Source organism: Suricata suricatta, chromosome 1 (assembly GCF_006229205.1).
Source record: "Suricata suricatta isolate VVHF042 chromosome 1, meerkat_22Aug2017_6uvM2_HiC, whole genome shotgun sequence".
Lineage (NCBI taxonomy): Eukaryota > Metazoa > Chordata > Mammalia > Carnivora > Herpestidae > Suricata > Suricata suricatta.
Window position 1 is genome coordinate 36,589,913 of NC_043700.1, and position 18,709 is coordinate 36,608,621.

Here is an 18,709-nt window from a genome sequence, read left to right on the forward strand (position 1 = left end):
AGTGGGGTGGGATATATGTGGCAGGATCTATGGCAGTGGGAGGGAGAGTCCTGTCCCACCACAGGCCAGGACACCTACAAGTCCACCTAGAGAAATGCATGTACCTTAGGTTTTTAGCCCCCAGTTAAAATGCAAATTACACTTAATTACAATCTTCAAAGTAGTCTCCGGTGGGAGGACCTGTTTCTTGGCCCTTTGGGTGCTGCAGGTATGGGGTCTTGAGGGAGGGAGGGGTAAACAAAGAGCAGGAAATTAACAGGAGAGGGCTTATGGTGCTCTTGAGCTTTGCTAAAATACACCCAAATGACTCAGACCAGATAATACCCTGCTAGGAACCTAGGAACTGGGGGCCTTTGTGTTCCTATTAAATATGAGATTGTTTTCCTTTTCACAGACTCCAGGAAAGCCTAAGAAGGAGGATGTAGGTGTTGGGAAGCTGATACAGCGACAAGGAGGTCCTTGATTTTAGTGAAGGGATTGTTGCCCACTGTGGGAGGGCGGAGGCGGGCAGCAGGGGGAGAAAAAAGAAAAGAAAACTCTCAGTGAAATCACATGCTGGGAAAATTGTATCAAAAAACCCTTCGCTTTCAAGGAGGAGAAATAAAACCCAGGCCAGATAACAAGGAGACCAAGTGGGCGCAGAGAAGCTGTAAGGAAGTATTCATACAGCGCTTTCCCAGCCTGGCGCTGCTTCTGCAGTGACATCTCCCCCCCACCGCCGCCCCCCAGAATGCGTGAGTCACCAGCAGGGGTCCTCTTATCACTGGAGTGGGTGTAGAATGGCCCAGGACAACAAGGACCCAACCAAGACCCTAATCGGTTGACTAAGAAATGGTGTGACATATGTGGAAACTCCTGAGATGAGACAAGAGGGATGAACAAGAGCTGAAGGACCAAACTTCTGGTTTAGGGCCAGAAGACAGATGTTGTCTACAGTTGAAGGAGGTTTAATTCTGTTAGCCATCGGACTTTGTAGGGAGGGGGCTAAACGTCGTAATGCATGTTATGTGGCATGCATTGTCAGGGCCTTCATCTCCACTAGAGACTCCGCTCAGCTGTATCGGGATTCTACACGGACACTGCAAAACATCCAATGGTCAGGCTGATGCCTGGGAAGTGCCCTTAAATATGGCTGTTTTTGTTAAGAATCATTCAACAAGTGGTACAGGAGTTCTTTGTACTATGTTGGCAACTCTTCTCTAAGTTTGAAATTACTTCAAAATAAAAAGGTAAAAACTGGGTTATTCTCTTGGAGAAATCATTTTACTTCTGAATAGGGATGCCAGTCCCCCACACTGTTGAAAATCCAAGGATACTTTTTGGCTCCCCCTCAAACTTAACTAGGAATAGCCTACTGTTGACTGAAAGCCTTATGGATAACATAGTGGATGAACACATCTTTTATGTGTTATATGTATTACATACTGTATTAGGACAGTAAAGTAAGCTAAAGAAAAGAAATGTTATTAAGAAAATCATAAGGAAAATGGGGCGCCTGGGTGCCTGGGTGGCTCAGTTGGTTAAGCGTCTGATTTCGGCTTTGGTCATGATCTCACCACTTGAGAGTTTGAGCCTGGTGTCAGGCTCTGTGCTGACAGCTCTCTCTGCTCCTCTCCCGCTCATGCTCTCTTACTCTCAAAAATAATTGTTAAAAAAATTTTTTTTAAATCATAAGGAAGAAAAAACATTTACAGTACTCTATTTTTTTTTTAATCCACATATAAGTGGACCCATGCAGTTCAGAAATGTGCTGTTCAAGGGGCGCCTGGGTGGCTCAGTCAGTTAAGCATCCAACTTCGGCTCAGGCCATGATCTCATGGTTCACGTGTTTGAGTCCCACATTAGGCTCTGTGCTGACGGCTTAGAGACTGGAGCCCATTTCAGATTGTCTCCGTCTCTCTCTGCCTGCCCCCACCCCTGCTTGTGCTCTGTCTCCATCTCTCTCTCTCTCAAAAAATGAACATTTAAAAATAATTTTTGAATGTAATTTTTAAATGTGTTGTTCAAGTGTCAGCAGTATTTAGCACAATGAAATAAATTTTTTAAATTCCCATAAAAGAAACCATAGGTATAAAACATTATTTTGGCTATCTAAACCCTGGAAATAACATATGCCCCAAAATAGGGCACTAGTACTATAAAGCATGTTACTATAATGCAATATTGCATGGCCATTATGATGATTGATAATATAATTATATAGAATAACAAAACTGATCATAAATTACCTTAAAGACATGGACAACAAATACGTGTATGTGTAAGCACCCATGTATATATACTGACATATGTATATGTACTGTACCGTGCTGACAGCTCAGAGCCTGGGGCCTGCTTTGGATTCTGTGTCTCCCTCTTTCTCTGCCCCTCCGCTGCTCTCACTCTCTCTCTCTTTCTCTCTCTCTTCAAAATAAATAAAAACAAACAAACAAATAAAACTAAGAACAATTTTACCGCACAAATTCATGATGGGGGAAACTGTGGGGGGAAAGAGAAGGGTATGTGGGGAAATTCCGTACTTCCCACTCAATTTTTTCTGTAAACCTAAAACTTCTCTAAAAAGTAATGTCTATTAATTTAAAAAAGATTTATTTGAACATGTAAAATGCAGGAATTTCTGATATTATAAAGTTGTATTTTAATATTATATTTATGTGTACATAAGAATCTAGTCGTAGTTTTTTCTTGTAGAGATCAGTTGGTCTGTGAAATCAGCCCCTCACATTTGCTTATGTTTAGGCATAGCTTACTTAATCAGTGTCTATTAAGTATTCTATCAACATCTTATGATTTCCAGGGTGGCTGTGCTCAATCATATTTAAGTGAATTGAGCTGTTCTAATGCCTTACTTTGTGCTTGAGGACACTGAGAAGTGGTTGCCCTAGGTGACAGCGGCAGTGCTGGAACGCTGCTCTCCTCTGTTTCCGTCTGTCCTTGTCCTACTGTGTGTGGTGCCACCAACCCTAGCAGCCTCCTTCAAGTACTTGATTCGTCTCCTTTCAGCCTTTCTGGTCATTTCTTTTTATTTTAAAACAGCGATAGCAGCAATAACCAAAACCAAATGGGCACAGAACACCCCATCAGGTCTGCCCCCATGCTGACCCCAAAGTGTTAGTTAGGTCATTGCCGGGTCGGGGACAGGCTCCTTGGGGAGAGCCACCAGGACCTCTTCACCTCTGCATCATCGCTGATCGGGGAGGCGTGCTGACTGACGCAAGGTAGGCTCTGCATCAGTTCTGGTCACCAGCTGGGGAGCGGCACGTGTCCGGGCGACAGGAACGGACTGTTTACCCTGGACCCGCCTTCCCACTGGACTGTGCTCCGGTGGCCTTCTTCCTGAGTCAGGCATTTTTGGCCTGTGAATCCAGTTCTGGTGTAGCTTTCCACAGCTCCCCGCGCCTCCAAACTCCACCCTGGGGAAATGATGCATATTTTACGAGATGCTCTTTTAATTCTTCCTGACTAAAATGTATTTCTTTTCCCCTATGAGGGGTTTGCACCAATCTGAGCCACCTTGAGATCTAAAGTTTTCCCTATCCTTCCTTTATCTATGGGGCACAGTGTTTCCTGTTTGATTTTAGATTGATAGCTATAATCACGTTCCAAATGTCACCTGTCCTATCTCGCTGTGTTGGTTCATGAGAAGGGTGGCTCTGTCCACAGCTTTTCTTAGAAATTAAGGGATGGACACCTGGCTGGCTCAGTCTGTTGAGCATCTGGCTCTTGATTTTGGCTCAGGTCAGGATCCCAGGATGAACCCTGTGTTGGGCTCTGAGCTGAACACCGAGACTCTTTGGGATGCTCTCTCTCTGTCCCTCTGCCTCTCTACTCCACTTGCAGGCTCTCTTTCAAATTAAAAATTAAAAAAAAAAAAAGAAGAAAGAAAGAAATTGAGAGAAGTTGCCAGAACTCAGAGCACTGAACAAGCTCTTCTTGATTTGAATATTCTGACATGATCTCCAATTTGAAAGAAAGTCTTTGTGAGCCCCTACTTACCTACCTGTGGTGACCACCCCAACTGTAACAGGTCAAGGCCACAGACCTACCCATTCTCAAGTCAAGTTACTATTTTGGGGCTAATATAGAAATTACCTTGGAATGTGAAGAGCTACATCAGGTTACAAAACACTGTGGTGCTGACTTATAACAAAACACACTCCCCAAAGGGTTAACAGCCTAGGAGAGGCTGTAGCTAAAGATCTGAGAAGCAATTGCTCTGAAATCATATTTGAAACCAAGGAAGTAGGTGAACCTCTCAGGAGAGAGAGTGCCAACGTCCAAACTTTGGAGTCAGAATAAAATTTTCTAGCATGAGAATTTCCAGCACGTAATGGGCCCCGGAAGATGGGTCTCTGTGTCCAGTTTGGCGGACGGCAAGGGGTCAGGGACGGGGACAGAGTGGGGCGGGAGGGGCTGGTGCTGAAGAGTAGTGGAGATCCGAGGACCAGGAGGTGGGGAACCGCAAGGCTGTGGGGGCAGGTAACACAGAGCTGAGAAGGAAGGCAGTCGTCGGGGAAGTGAACGGTAATCTGAGTCATAAAGGAAAGTAGAAATGATTTCTGAAGACTGATGCTGATCATGCAGCCCTCCTTTTCACCATGGCACAGCTGTGGTACCCATGGATGGTGTCTATTTGGAGAGAAGATAGAGGGAGGAAGGATACTTCAAGCAAGGAGAAGCCAGAATCTTCCATGTGAGCCTGCCTTGACTTGCCATGTGGTTGTGGCTACTAACTGATTTTACATAGTGCTTGGTCCTTTATGAAGCTCTTCCATATATACCCTCACGTCTGTTCTTCACAAATGTGATATCCTATGAGAGGGACAGAGGTGGTGATCTACCCAATTCACAGGGCAAGAAACTGAGGCCCAGAGAGGACTTCCCTCTGGCCACAAAACTGCTCACTCATAATGAGGGAGCCCAACAAGTTCATCCAAAATAAAACCTGGGCTCCAGCCCCGACCCCACGCAGTAGAGCTACTGTCATCCTTTTGGTCACCTGTCATTGGCCAAATAGGAACCCAACATCAGCCTCCCATAGGAGGCCCACTCAAGTGACCATTGAGTTTGTTGATGTTTTTGTCTGTCCTGCAACCAGGAGAGCCCACGCCACATCAGAAACAGGCCCTCATGGCATGTTGGCCAGAGGGATGCTGTTGTGGTAGGTCTGCATGCCAAGTGGCTTCCTGTAGCACACGCCACCCCTCAGCACTTCGTGTCCTCAAGGCAGAGCCTTCTAGCGGGCTCTTGTCTCCACAGAATGTCCCCAAAACTGCATGTTAAATTTTCTCCTGCTTGTCTGCCTCACTAATGGGTATGACTTCCCCCACATCTCTTCCTGGGTATCTCAGCTCCCACCCCCTAGTTGGGTACCCCCTGGGGAACCACTGGTCCAAAACTGCCACAGCCTCCTGGTCATGGGGAGGGCATCAACACCCAGAAGCTGCAGCCACAGTGGCGCTTTGCCCTTCCCACCTGCCTCCGCCCTGTCGAGCCTGGGACAGATCACTCTTTTTCCACCCCTAGAGATGCCAAAGGCATGCCCTTGCCAGAGTAATTAAAGTTGTCCTTGTAGATGTGACCTCCCATTGGGCACAAGCCTCACCAGGGTGGTGGGTCCTCCTGCCCTGTCTATACTCTGTGAGCGGCCAGAGTGTGGGAGCCAGAGAGTGCTGTGTTCTGTCTGCCTGCTGCCCTGGGGCCAGACTGGGGAAGCTGCTCTCTAGCTGAGCGAGGCAACAGGAAGCGAGTGGGATGAACAGGCTCACATCTGGAACATATCCGCCCAACGGCCCAGACAGCCTGTAATAGCACCGACACGGTACAGAGGACAAGCATCCCAAGTTCTCAGAGCCAGCTTCCTCATCTGTAAAATGGGAATGAAATCCAACACTGCCTACTGTTAGAGGAGTTTTGGAGGACCACATGGTAATTGGTGAGACATTGCTATGTAAACAAGTCATTTCTTTTCTTAAGTAAGCTCCACGCTCAACATGTGACTTGAACTCATGACCCAGAGTGAAGAGTTGCACGCTCTACCAATGAGCCAGCCAGGTGTCCCCAATAAGTCAAAGTATTATTCCCTATGAAGTACCTTCATAAAGGGTACAGGCCCAAAAGGATGGCAGGGGGCAGGGAAGGTGGGGACGGAAGTGCAGCTACCATGCACATTCCACCTGCCAACCCAGCTCCTCGGGACCTGCTTCAGGCCCCCCTGGTGTCAGGTAGCTATCCAGATGGGGCTGTCTGTCCTGGGGGTCAACAGTACAGAGAGCAGAGGGCTAGAAAGGCTATCTGGCACCATATCCTTTAAACACTCTGCTTCTCCTAAACAGGAAATGGTGCCCAAGTGCTGGATTCACATAAATAATTCAAGGCAAAGCAATAAGCAAAAATACATCTGAAGTGGTTCTATCCGGCTGGGAGTTGGACAAAAAGTTAAACAACTGTTTACTGATGTAGTCGTGTCCTCCCTGAAGGGAGACCGTCGATCAGTGAACAGTCTAATCTTGTTCAGCTGTGGCAGAGGTCGAAGAGCTCATGACCCCCAGCAGCAGGCATCAGCACACTTCTGGAACCCAGGAACCTGCATTTTTATATTCTAGCGGTTTTAGACCCTGGCACGACCCTGCCATCCGCAAACGCACAGCGCTGGGGTCCTGCAGGCCCTGTTGTGCCCCGACCTGATGATTGGTGAGAAGTGGCTGCCGCTGGGGTCCTGCTGCTTGCTAGGCCCAACAGAATGACCGCTGACATTCCTGCTGTCAAGGTTTCAAGCATTTTGCCACCTCTGGCTCCCTTGATCTGACCATAATTTTAAACACCATTTTTATAGGTCTATTAAAAGGAAGATCGGAGTGGGGCGGGGGCGGCTGGGTGGCTCAGTTGGTTAAGCATCGACTTCCCCTCAGGTTATGATTTCATGGTTTGTGAGTTCAAGCCCCGTGTTGGGCTCACTGCTGTCAGCACAGAGCCGGCTTTGGATCCTCTGTCTCCCTCTCTCTCTCTCTACTAAAAAATAAATAAACATTAAAAAATATTTTTTTAAAAAAGAGGATCGGGTTACAATGGAGATGTGAATCTCTACCTCTTATATAGCACTTTCCATCCGTAGGCGCTTCATAGGCATTTAATTCTGTGAGATTGGTGCTGCAATTGCCCCCATTTTGCAGACAAGCAAACTGGAGCACTGAGAGCTGCAGTCACTCGTCCAATGTTGTACAACTAGTAAGTGACAGAACCAGGATTTAATCCAGCCTGACCAGAATCTGCCTGTGCAGCCGCAATGCGACACTGCCCGGTAAAGACAGGTGCTCCGGGATAAGACCCGCCCAGGGAGAAAGGAAAGGCCAGTAAAAAAGCAGCAAGCACTCGTGCCTACGGTAGATAGATGCCTGGCGGGCTGTGAAAAGTCCGGGACTCAGCCCTGTGCTGGTGCGGTCTGGTCCCCGTGAGCTCTCTTGAGCAGTGGGATTTACCAGCAGGGGCGGTCAGTAAGGGGCTTGAGGGGCTACACACCCGGGTCTTTGCTGGCCGTCTCTCCTCTTCTCTCTGCGTGACAGCTCCTCTCAGGCCGGCTCCAGGGGACACAGATGTGACAGCTGGCTCAAATTCTCACAATCCATTACCTAGGAAGATTCTGGGGACTGGCTCAGCCGGGTCCTATGTCTATGTCTGTTACCAGAAAGAGGTGTGAGAAGACTAAGGCAGTAGACACAACATCCTGCCGCTTGAGACCAGTTGGTGCTCAACCAGTTGAGGGTAGAACCGGGTTGCCAGTTGTCTTGACCCAGCCCCCTCTCTCTAGAACACCGTGAAATAAACCTCACTGCCCCATAGAAATGAAATTAGACGAAGTTAAACATGGCCACAGGATAAGAGCTGCTGTCTATCTGAGGAAAGGCTCAGTTATGATCCTCCACAAAAATAGGCATAAAAAGCCCCAGTATGGGACACCTGGGTGGCTCAGTCAGTTGAGAGTCCAGCTTCAGCTCAGGTCATGATCTCGTGGTTCAGGGGTTCGAGCCCTGTGTCAGGCTCTGTGCCTGGAACCTGTCTTTGGATTCTGTGTCTCCCTCTCTCTCTGACCCTTCCCTGCTCACGCTGTCTCTCTCTCTCTCTCTCAAAAATAAATAAAACATTTAAAAAAATTTTTAAATAAAGAACCCTAGTTTAATATATGAAACCCTTATCACTTTCATGACAATTAATTTGATCACTTGCTTTCCCGCTTTATAAAATCTGAAGACATAACTCCTCTTCAGACAGACGAGACAGAAGCAGGTGCACACAAGTGCCGTCGCCCCCCTGTCCTTCCGTCTTAGAGTCTGTTCTGCACTTCTGGGGTATCTTAGGAGCTGTCCTCAGGAGCACTTTGCAGAGAGCGAATCTTTTATGTGCTTGTACTTTCCATGGTCCAGATAAACAATGCTATTTTATTTCACCATTCCATTCTGAGGTACATATTGAGGCCCGGGAAACCTCAGGTCTCAGGGGCCTGTCTCAGGGAGACAGAAGAAGGCCTGTGCATTCTGAGTTATGTGCTCAGTCTTTCACCTCTCGAACATTTACCGCGTTCTTTGCTCTGTGCCAGGCAGTGTGCTGTGTGCTGGGGTGACAGAGGAGAGTGACACTCACTCTGCCGCCAGGGAGCTCCCAGTCTAGGGATGGGAGATGAGTTTGTACAGCTGGCCCTTGAACAACATGGATTTGAACTGTGTGGGTCCACTTAGATTCAGGTTTTTTGTTTTGATAAATTCAGTACAGGACTGTAAATTTATTTTCTCCTTCTTACAATTTATTTATTTATGTATTAAGGCTTTAAAGATTTTTTTAATTAAAAACATTTTAAATATTTATTTTTGAGAGAGAGACAGACCACTAGTCAGAGAGGGATACAGAGAGAGGGAGACACAGAATCCAAAGCAGGCTCCAGGCTCTGAGCTGTCAGCACAGAGCACGACACACGGCTCGAGCCCACAGACTGTGAGATCATGACCTGAGCTGAAGTTGGGCACTCAACCCACTGAGCCACCCAGGTGGCCCAGTTTTTAAGTAATCTCCACAGCCAATGTGGGGCTCAAACTCACAACCCTGAGATCAAGAGTCACATGCTCCACTGACTGAGCCAGCCAGATGCCCAATCTTCCGACTTTCTTAATAACATTTTCTTTTTTCTAGCTCCCTTTATTGTAAGAACACAGTACATGATAATATAGCAAACAAAATACGTGTTCATCAACTGTCGCGTTATGGGTAAGGCTTCTAGTCAGCAGTAGGCTATTATTAGTTACATTTTTGGAGAGTCAAAAGTTATACTCAGAATTTCAGTTGCACAGGAGGTCAGCGCCCCTAACTATACTAACTATACCATGATAGTTTTACAATGTTAGAGAAGTCGGCAGAATTCTTCGGTAAAGGGCCAGGTGAGAAATACCATATGGCTTTACAGGCCATGCAGTCTCTGTCATAATACACAATGTTGTCACTGCAGCATGACAGCAGCCACAGACAGTACGTATGCACAGAGTTAGCTGTGTTCTGATAAAACTTTATTCACAAATCGGGCAGCGGGCTGGATTTAGCCCAAGGGCTGTAGTCTGCCAAAGGCTGGACAAAGACGTAGCTGTACAGGATGGAAGGAAGCCCTTGGCTCACAGGAGGGAGTTGTCACTTCTACTGTGGGAAGCACGAGGCAAAGTAGAGTTAGGCAGCCACAACCCAGGGACTGGGGGGAAACGGGGAGCCAGCAATGAGGCTAGAGAAGAAGTTGGGGCCAGCTCAGAGGCTCCCGAGCCACCCTGGGGACTTCGATCCCTGTCTTCAGGGCAGAGGCGGGAGAGAAGCAAACGTGCTGAACCTTCTGTCTTTCAGCTGCTATTCTAGATAGTTTACATAAACAATTTCATTTCATTCTCACAAAATACAACGAGTAATGTATTATATTATCAGCCTGGTATTATTAATTCTTAATAATCTGGTATTACTCATTAATTTGTGATAGGAACATTTGCCCAAAGTTCATACTTCCCATGAAGCAGCAGTCAGGATTCAAACCCAGATCTATCTGGTGCCACGCTCTTGGCTGCCTCCACACGCTACCCCATTGGGGCGGGGGGAAGCACCGGGGAGCCTTTCCTCCCTTGCTCCGCTGCCAGCAGGAAAGGTTTAGAGAATGCCACTGATGTCTCAGAGCTGGCGGGACTTTATGGGGAAATATCCTGAGAGTGTGGAAAATAAAATGGGGACTTGAGGAGGGGAGGCATTGGCTAGTCACCCCGACAGTCAGGCAGGGACTGAGCGGTTCCGCCTGGCACTGGAGGCAGGCTGGGAGCCAGGGAAAGCCTGGGCGCCTGCTGGGGAGAAGGCGGTGCCTTCAGTGCAGTTTGTGCGCCTTGGAAGGGCCAGCTCCTCAGGACCTGAGGTCATGAAGCGAGAGGAATTCCTGAGATTCCTCCTGAGGCATCATCCCTGGCTCTTCTCCTGCCGCTCAGTTTACTCGGTTGCTTAGCTGCTGAGCATTTTGGTTCTTCGATTCCACCCTCTGAAAGTTAGGGTAATTCAGCAGAACAGATCTATTTTTCCTCTGTCATCCATGCCAGGCAACAAAATAAATATTTGTTGAACGAAACAATTAAAATTAGAGGCTATCATGTCTATAAATATCCTTCATTTAGTTTTTCACACTTGCTCTACACCAAGACCTTCTGAAGCCGTTTCGCAGAGGGTTGTCCTTTATGGAAGTCTGGCTTCTAAGAACTCCAAGAGGTGTGGACACCCACTCGGAGGGTCTCAGGCCTCCCCAGACCTCCTAAATCAGAGTCTCCATTCTAATCAGATCCCCGGGTGATGCAGATGCACAGTTGAGTTTAAGAAACAGCAGTACCTGATTTTGCCTCTATACCTAAAAATGGTCTCTAACCCCATACTTTGTCCTCAGAAGCAATATTCTTTATACATTCTGAATCCAGCTATAGTCTGAGTCCTCTGAGTCCAGAAGACATTATTAACCCCCGCAAGTTTCTCCCCCTTCATGATTTCTTCCCTTGTTTGTATCTGTCCCCTCCCTACTTTTAGTGGCAGTGATAGGTGGCTAGGTGAGAAGGAAGTGAGAGTAGAAAATTTTTGAAGTGACACATTTGAGGGTCAGAGCCAAATACCTCACCTCTGAAATTCCCATCTTACATAGCTACGGATATCCTGTTTCTTCATTCCTTTGCCAAGCCTTTGGAGGTTTAGAGTGAAAAGTGAGGTGACTTTTCCAATGTCGCACAGCCAATAAAGTGGCAAGGGCTGGGAAGGAGGAAGCGAATCCTCTAGTTGCACCACTGTCCCTGGAAAGACAGCAGAAATCCTATGGCCCTTGGTCCTCAGCTGGTCGGCTTCTCTGCACAAAAAGCAGGGTCTCTTCATGGCCATTGCTTGGGGTAGAGAAAATGCTGGCTTCAGAGTCAACACACCAGTTGTGAACTTAGTTTCACAATTTGCCAGTGGTGGGGCCTTTAGTGACATACACTCTCTCTGAGCTTGTTCCTCATTTGTAAAACAAGGACAATATTTACTCTACAGACAATATGCACTCTGAGGCTCAGAGAAAGAAATTCCCCCCGGCCTGCCAAGAGCCTGGCACTATAGGATGCCTCAAATTAGTTGTTATAATTTCTCAGATAGTGGTTCCCATGCATATCCCAACGATGCCTTCTTCAGACTGTCACCTTGCTCCAGAACATTCTCTGTCTCCCTGCTACTTACAGAGTAATGTGCAAACTCTTTACGACTCAAGCCCTGCCTGGCCCTGAGCTCCCCTTTCCAGGCTTCCATCTTGCTTCTCCTTTAAAGTTTTGTGTTTTTTTAAGGTTTATTTATTTACTTTGAGAGTGAATGAGCATGAGCAGTGGGACAGAGAGAGAGAGAGAAGGAGAGAATCCTAAGCAGGCTCTGTGGCACCAGCCAGGAGCCCAATGTGGAGTTCAAACCCATAAATTTCGAGATTATGACCTGAGCTGAAATCAAGAGTCAGACGCTCAACCAACTGAGCCACCCACATGCCTCTATCCCTTTCCTTTAAATGCAGGTTGCTTAAAAATCCAATTTTCTTATTTCTAACTTATGTAAGTAGTATTTCTTCTTTTAAAGAAGTTTTTAAAGTTTATTTATTTATTTTGAGAGAGACAGTGAGAGCGAGCACAAGCAGGGGAGGGGCAGAAAGAGAGAGGGGGACAGAGGATCCGAAGCAGGGCTCTGTGCTGACAGCAGAGAGCTGGATGCAGGGCTCGAAATCACGAACCATGAGATCCCGACCTGAGTCGAAGTTGGATGCTTAACCGACTGAGCCACCCAGGGGCCCCGAGTATTATTTCTTCTACAAATGTGTCCAATAGTTTGTTAAAGAGTACTGACTGATTATCAGAATTGAGCCACTTAATCAATGCCTGCTATTACATCAACTGGAGTTTTGGGCAGTTTTATTTATTTAAAAATAATATCTCCTATCTCAAGAGACTTGTACCTCCTTTTCCTATTAATTTAAACTTGAGGTTATTATTGTGGAAAGTGCATTTAAAGGTTAACCTGAATCCCACTTTGGACAGTTGACTATCTCTAGGCGGAGTTGGCCTCTCCCCCTCACTAATAACCCCTCTCACTGTGTTGCAACATAGATGACTTTACCGTATTAATTGTTCATGAGTTGTTCATTTAGTTACGGGATTTCAAGCTGGTAAGATTTGGGGTGTAGGGTTCTGGTTAATGTTTATGCCGAAGATGTGAGTGTTAGCTTTTGCTAACTTTTACAACCCCTTTGTCATTTTGTTACAGCTCTTTCTTAAAATCCTTGATGTTCTTTTCACTTGTAGAAGCAAACATGGTTTGAGGAAGTGTTAGGCACACTTTAATTAGACTTAAGAGAGGACTAGGGTGAGTTCAGAGTAATTAGGGGTCCCCTAGATAAATAAGGTTTTGGAGTAAGCTCACAATTGGATTCATTCAAGGGCCCTTTTCAGTCTGCTTACCGTGATCTGATTCATCTTCTCTCCAAGTCTCAATCAAGCACATTGTACTGAGGACAGAGTGAAGTGGTGTGTGAGGGTTTTATACAGTTTTTATTGATTATTAAACCTCCTTCGGACTGTTTAGCCATGGAGACTTTCATAAGTACTTGTGCTCCACAGAATGTCATTTGTTCTTTTTTTAGTTTTTAATATTTGAGAGAGAGAGAGAGAGCATGCCAGTGGGGAGAGGGCCAGAGGGAGGGGGAGAGAGAGAGAATCTTAATCAGGCTCCACATTCAGCACAAAGCCTGACACAGGGCTCGATCCCAAGACCTGAGGGTTAATGACCTGAGTTGAAATCAAGAGCTGGACACTTAACAAACGGACCCCTTCAGGTGCCGCAATACCATTTTATTTTTAAAGAACACATTAATTTTACAGTTGACCTCCTCCCCCCCCAAAATGAAGGAGCTGAACCCAAACGCTGCACCTTTTCCTGCTGGATTTATGACTGTGCATGAACAGTCTGAACAAAGGCTTTGCTGTTATAAGGGTAAGAAAAGAAGTGAAAGACACTGTCGGTTACAGAACAGACTCTCAGAGACCTATAAAAATCACACATTACTTGAGTTTGAAGCTGTTACTAGCAGTAATTCAGCAAAAAAATGCTTAGTTTAGGATAAGCATCTAATTCTCATCAGGGTCTTGGCTTATGTATTCTCTAATACTAAAGTCATTTTCTTAACTCACCAATTTACACCCCCAAAGGTAAGAATTTGTTCAGTCGATCATCGATAGATGCTAAAAGCATTAGGTGGGAGATTAGTAATGAGCAGAATATTTTCATTACACCAAGATCCCATCCTAAGAATAGTTATGAGTTGCAAAGAGAAAGCGTAATTTTATTATGGAGCGATCTGGTGGTCACCATTTTTTTTTCTTAAAAGGTTTTATTTTCTTTAAGTAGCCGTAAAGAAACAACATAGGGCGTGAACTTGCCACCCCAAGATCAAGAGCCACACGCTCTGCAGACTGAGCCAGCCACATGCCTCTGGTGATTACCATTGTATTTTTTTCCTTACTATTTTATTTTTTAAAACATTTTATTCATTTTTGAGAGATACGGAGAGACCAAATGTGAGTGGGGAAGGGGCAGAGAGAGAGGGAGACACAGAATCTGAAGCAGGCTCCAGGCTCTGAGCTGTCAGCACAGAGCCCGACATGGGGCTCGAATTCACAGACTGCGAGATCATGACCTGAGCCAAAATTGGACACTCAACTGACTAAGCCACCCAGGTGCCGCTTATCTTATTATTTTTTAATGTTTATTTATTTTTGAGAAAGAGAGAGACAGAGTGAGAATGGGGGAGGGGCAGAGAGAGAAGGAGACACAGAATCCAAAGCGCACTCCAGGCTCTGAGCTGTCAGCACAGAGCCTGATGAAGGGCTCAAACCCATGAACCATGAGCTCATGACCTGAGCAGAAGCTAGAAGCTTAACTGACCCAGGCGCCCCTTGTGACCATCACTCTAATCAAATGATCAAGATCAGCCTCACAAATTGTGTGACAATCTGGGTATGTGCATCCTAACATAATGCAAAAAGCACACAAAATCAACACAAAATAATTGCCTAGAATATTCATCCTGAGTCTAATCAAGAATGTGAACCTAACTTCCAGTTAACAGGAAGTACAGGGGAGGGAGAAAGGTTAAAAAACATTCACCAGTCAATTAGACAAATCTAGGCAAATCCTGACTATGGAACATTCCACAAGACAATTGTCCTGGACTCATCAAAAGGTCAAGATTGCTAAGGAACAAAAGGGGTGGGAGAACTCTGGGTGGAAAGAGACTGAAGAACATGTAACAAGTACAAGGCAACAGAAGCTACAAAAATATTCTTGGGACAATTTGGAAATTTGAATATGGATTGTATAGAGAGACCATTATGGAATGATTACTAGTTTTTCAGGTGTGACGAAAAGTGCTTCTAGTTATGTAGGAGATTGTCTTTATTCTTAGAGGACTCATCTTGGAATATTTAGGGATGACCTGTAATGTCCACAACTTACTTTCAAATGACATAGCAAAATATAAACATATGTTATACAGCTGTGCATCTATCTATCGATGTACCGATCAGTCTACCTATCTATCTTTTTTTTAAATTTTATTTTTATTTATTTTTTATTATTTTTTTTACTTTATAAAGTTTCGTATTTTTTAAACATATGCAGTTATTTTCCATCCTTTACAATACAGTAGTTGCAATGACACTCAAAACAGAAAAGCAAAGTAAAAAATCAAAACACCAACTTCTGTTTCATGTAATTAGACTTATACAGAAATTAGAGGGTTTAGTAACAACTAGTTAATCACCTAATTTCACAGCTATCTGAAGTGGCAATCGTTATATAGCAGCTTATCTATGATACGGCCTATCTATCTTTTGATCTACCCCTGAACCTAAGAGACAGAGGCAGAGATCGAGAGAGAAAGAGAGGGCGCACCAATGTGGCAAGCAAAATGTTAGCAGTTTGATCTGGGTGGAAGGTATGAGGATTTTCATGGCATCGTGCTTTCAGCTTTTCTGAGTGTTTGAAATCCACCCCCTCCTCCCCTAAAAAAAAGGGGGGGGAGAAAATGAAGCCTCTGCCATTATAGTTTAGCTGGAACTATCCACAGTACTTAAATTTTAACTTCACTTTAAAATCTTAGGCATGCTTTACACAAGGAAGTGTCCGTTAATTCAATTATATGAACTCAATTGCTAGCATAAAATTGACCACTTTAAGGACAGCTTAGTCAAACTCTCATTTATTGTTTCGTTTTTTCTTTAATCACTGCTGGTTCCCTGGAGACACAGTCAAGTACGATGCGGCGAGGTGCCTTGTGGTGTTCTGGGTGCTAGGGCCTTTCGGTTTCCAGCGAACCAGACATGCTCCGCATTGGTGTGCCGGGGCTTGTGCATGGGATCCTAACGGTACGCAACTAACAGTGAAGACAGGCCTGACCTCTAGGTTTACAAGCCTATAAAAGCCCCTCTGGGCATTTCCATTGTCCCAGCTTTAATAGAAGCTAAGTTAACTCAGGAGGCTTTTGCATTCTTTGTCCACAGTGAAGCATAAAATCGGATGATTTACATAAATGTCAAAATAAGGTAAAAGTTCTGTAAGATGCATTAGTCATTTCAGCATTATTTATACTTAAAAATTAGTCTTTTAATGCAGGATAATAAGTATTGCTCTAATCGGACTGTAGAAGTCTAACAAGGTATTAAGAGTAATTGGGCTAGGTAATTCAGGAAAGCACAAGGGTTTGCAGCCAGCAAATTAAATAAATTTAATTTTACAGAGAGAGAGGGTGTGAGTGGGGGAAAGGAGTAGATGGAGAGAGAGAATCTTAAGCAGGCTTCACTCTTTATGCAGGGATCAAATCCCATGACCCTGGGATCATGACCTGAGCGGAAATCAAGAATGAGATACTTAACTGAGTCATGTAGGTGCCTCAGTTTTTTAAATGTGGAATCTGAGGTTCCAACCCAATATTGAGATTCTGCATTTTTTAATGTTTATTTATTTTTGAGAGAGAGAGAACGAGTGGGGAGGGGGCGGGGGGGGGGACAGAGGATCCCAAGCAGGCTCTGTGCTGACAGCAGAGACCCAATGTGTGGCTCAAACTCGTGAACCGTGAGCTTATGACCTGAGCTGAAGTCAGATGCTTAACCTACTGAGCCACTCAGGCACCCATTGGGTGCCCCAATTTTATACTTACTTTGTAAGTATAACCTATTTCTAGTTTATATTTAACTAACTCATATGCATTTGTGCCCATGTACATGTCTTCATTACACATTGATTTTCACAAAATAAAGATTTGTTTTATTTTACTTCACACAAGCATTAAGTAGATAGCATTTATAGATTACATGCGCAAGTTCTTAGACTCTATTTAGGTTTTTATGGACATATCTGGATTATAGCATCTCCCTCATTTAATAAGATACCAGGTGATCTGAGTGGTGTCAATCTGTACTCTTATAATTTATGTGCTTTTCTGTATGTGTATTAAGGTTACTTTAAAACAAAATAAAACAAAAGATGGAAACACAGTTATGTGTGACTATGAACCAATTAGTCATGAATTCATTGTCATGATGTTTTATTTAAGAGGAATTAAGGGCAATTTTAGGTTGTATGATCTTGAAAAAAACTATGCATGACTCAGTTTAGAAACTGCTTTGAAAGTCTCCCTGCTAGCTCAGTCAGTAGGTAGAGCATGTGATTCTTGATCATGGGGTTGTGAGTTCAAGCCTCATGTTGGGCAGAGAGCTAACTTTAAAAAAGGAAATCAACTGGATTTAATATAATCAAAGGAAAACGTCTGTGGTGTTGAGAGGTGCCTGGCTAGCTCAGTCGGTGGAGCATGTAACTCTTGATCTTGGGGTTTTGAGCTGAGCCTCACGTTGGGTGTAGAGATTACTTAGAAAAAGAAGAAGGAGAAGGAGAAGGAGGAGAAGGAGGAGAAGGAGGAGGAGGAGGAGGAGGAGGAGAGGAGAATCTGCTCTGAATGATGGGCCAGGACCGAGAAGAAAAATCTTCTCCAACAGGGTTGCTGTTTTTTGTTGTTGTTGTTACTATTATTTTTTAGAAGTTTACTGATTACAGAAAGAAAGTAGGTGTGATATGCATGGTGAAAAGACTTCCAAATAGTATGTGATAGGACCCATCAAAAGAGTAATCATACTTTGTCTTTTAAAAATGCTGATGTGGGGCACCTGGATGACTCGGTAGATGAAGCATCCAACTTTGGCTCAGGTCATGATCTCAAAGTTCTTGAGCCATGATTTCACGGTTCGTGAATTTGAGCCCTGCCTCAGGCTCTCTGCTGTCAGCATAGAGCCCACTTCAGATTCTCTGTCTCCTTCTCTCTCTGCCCCTCCCCCCCTCTTAAAAATAAACATTAAAAAAGATGTAATTGAAAAAAATTAATTAAAAATGCTAATGCAATAAATATGGCAAAATGTTAACGTTCATGTTTAAATTAGTAGCGGATATACAGCTGTCATATTATTTTCTCTACTCTCTGAAGGTTAATACATTTTACAATTTATCGTTTAAAATTATACTGGAAAAAGCATTCCACTAAAGTGAAGTAGTAAAGATGACACAGTAAAAAGGAAGGATGAGACTTGGCTCCTCTCTTACCATGTCTTGTTAATCATTAAAAGCCGTGATTAATAGAGCTCAGGTACATGAATAAAATTGCTTTAACATAAGCATGTGTTTACATGTAAAAGATTTTTAAGTACTTTGTTTAATTCCAGTTGGTATTATTATTAATTCTAGTAGGTAGAAAGTTGAAAAATCAACAATTAAAAATGTTTTTAAAATAGGCTTTATTTTTAGACCAGTTTTAGGTTCGTAGCAAAATTGAAAGGAAGGTGTAGAAAGGTCCCATACACTTCCCCCTCGTACGGTCTCCCTCCACCGTCAATATCCCCTACCAGAGTGGTACATCCGTTACAACTGACCACAGTACACAATTATTGCCCAAAGTCTGTTGTTTTCATTAAAGTTCACTCTTGACGTTAGACATTCTACGGATTTGGACAGCTGTATCCACCAGTATAATATACAGAATAGTTTCATTTCTCTAAAAATCCTACGTGCTCCACCTTCTCACCTCTCCCTGCCCCCAACTTCTGGCAACCACTGC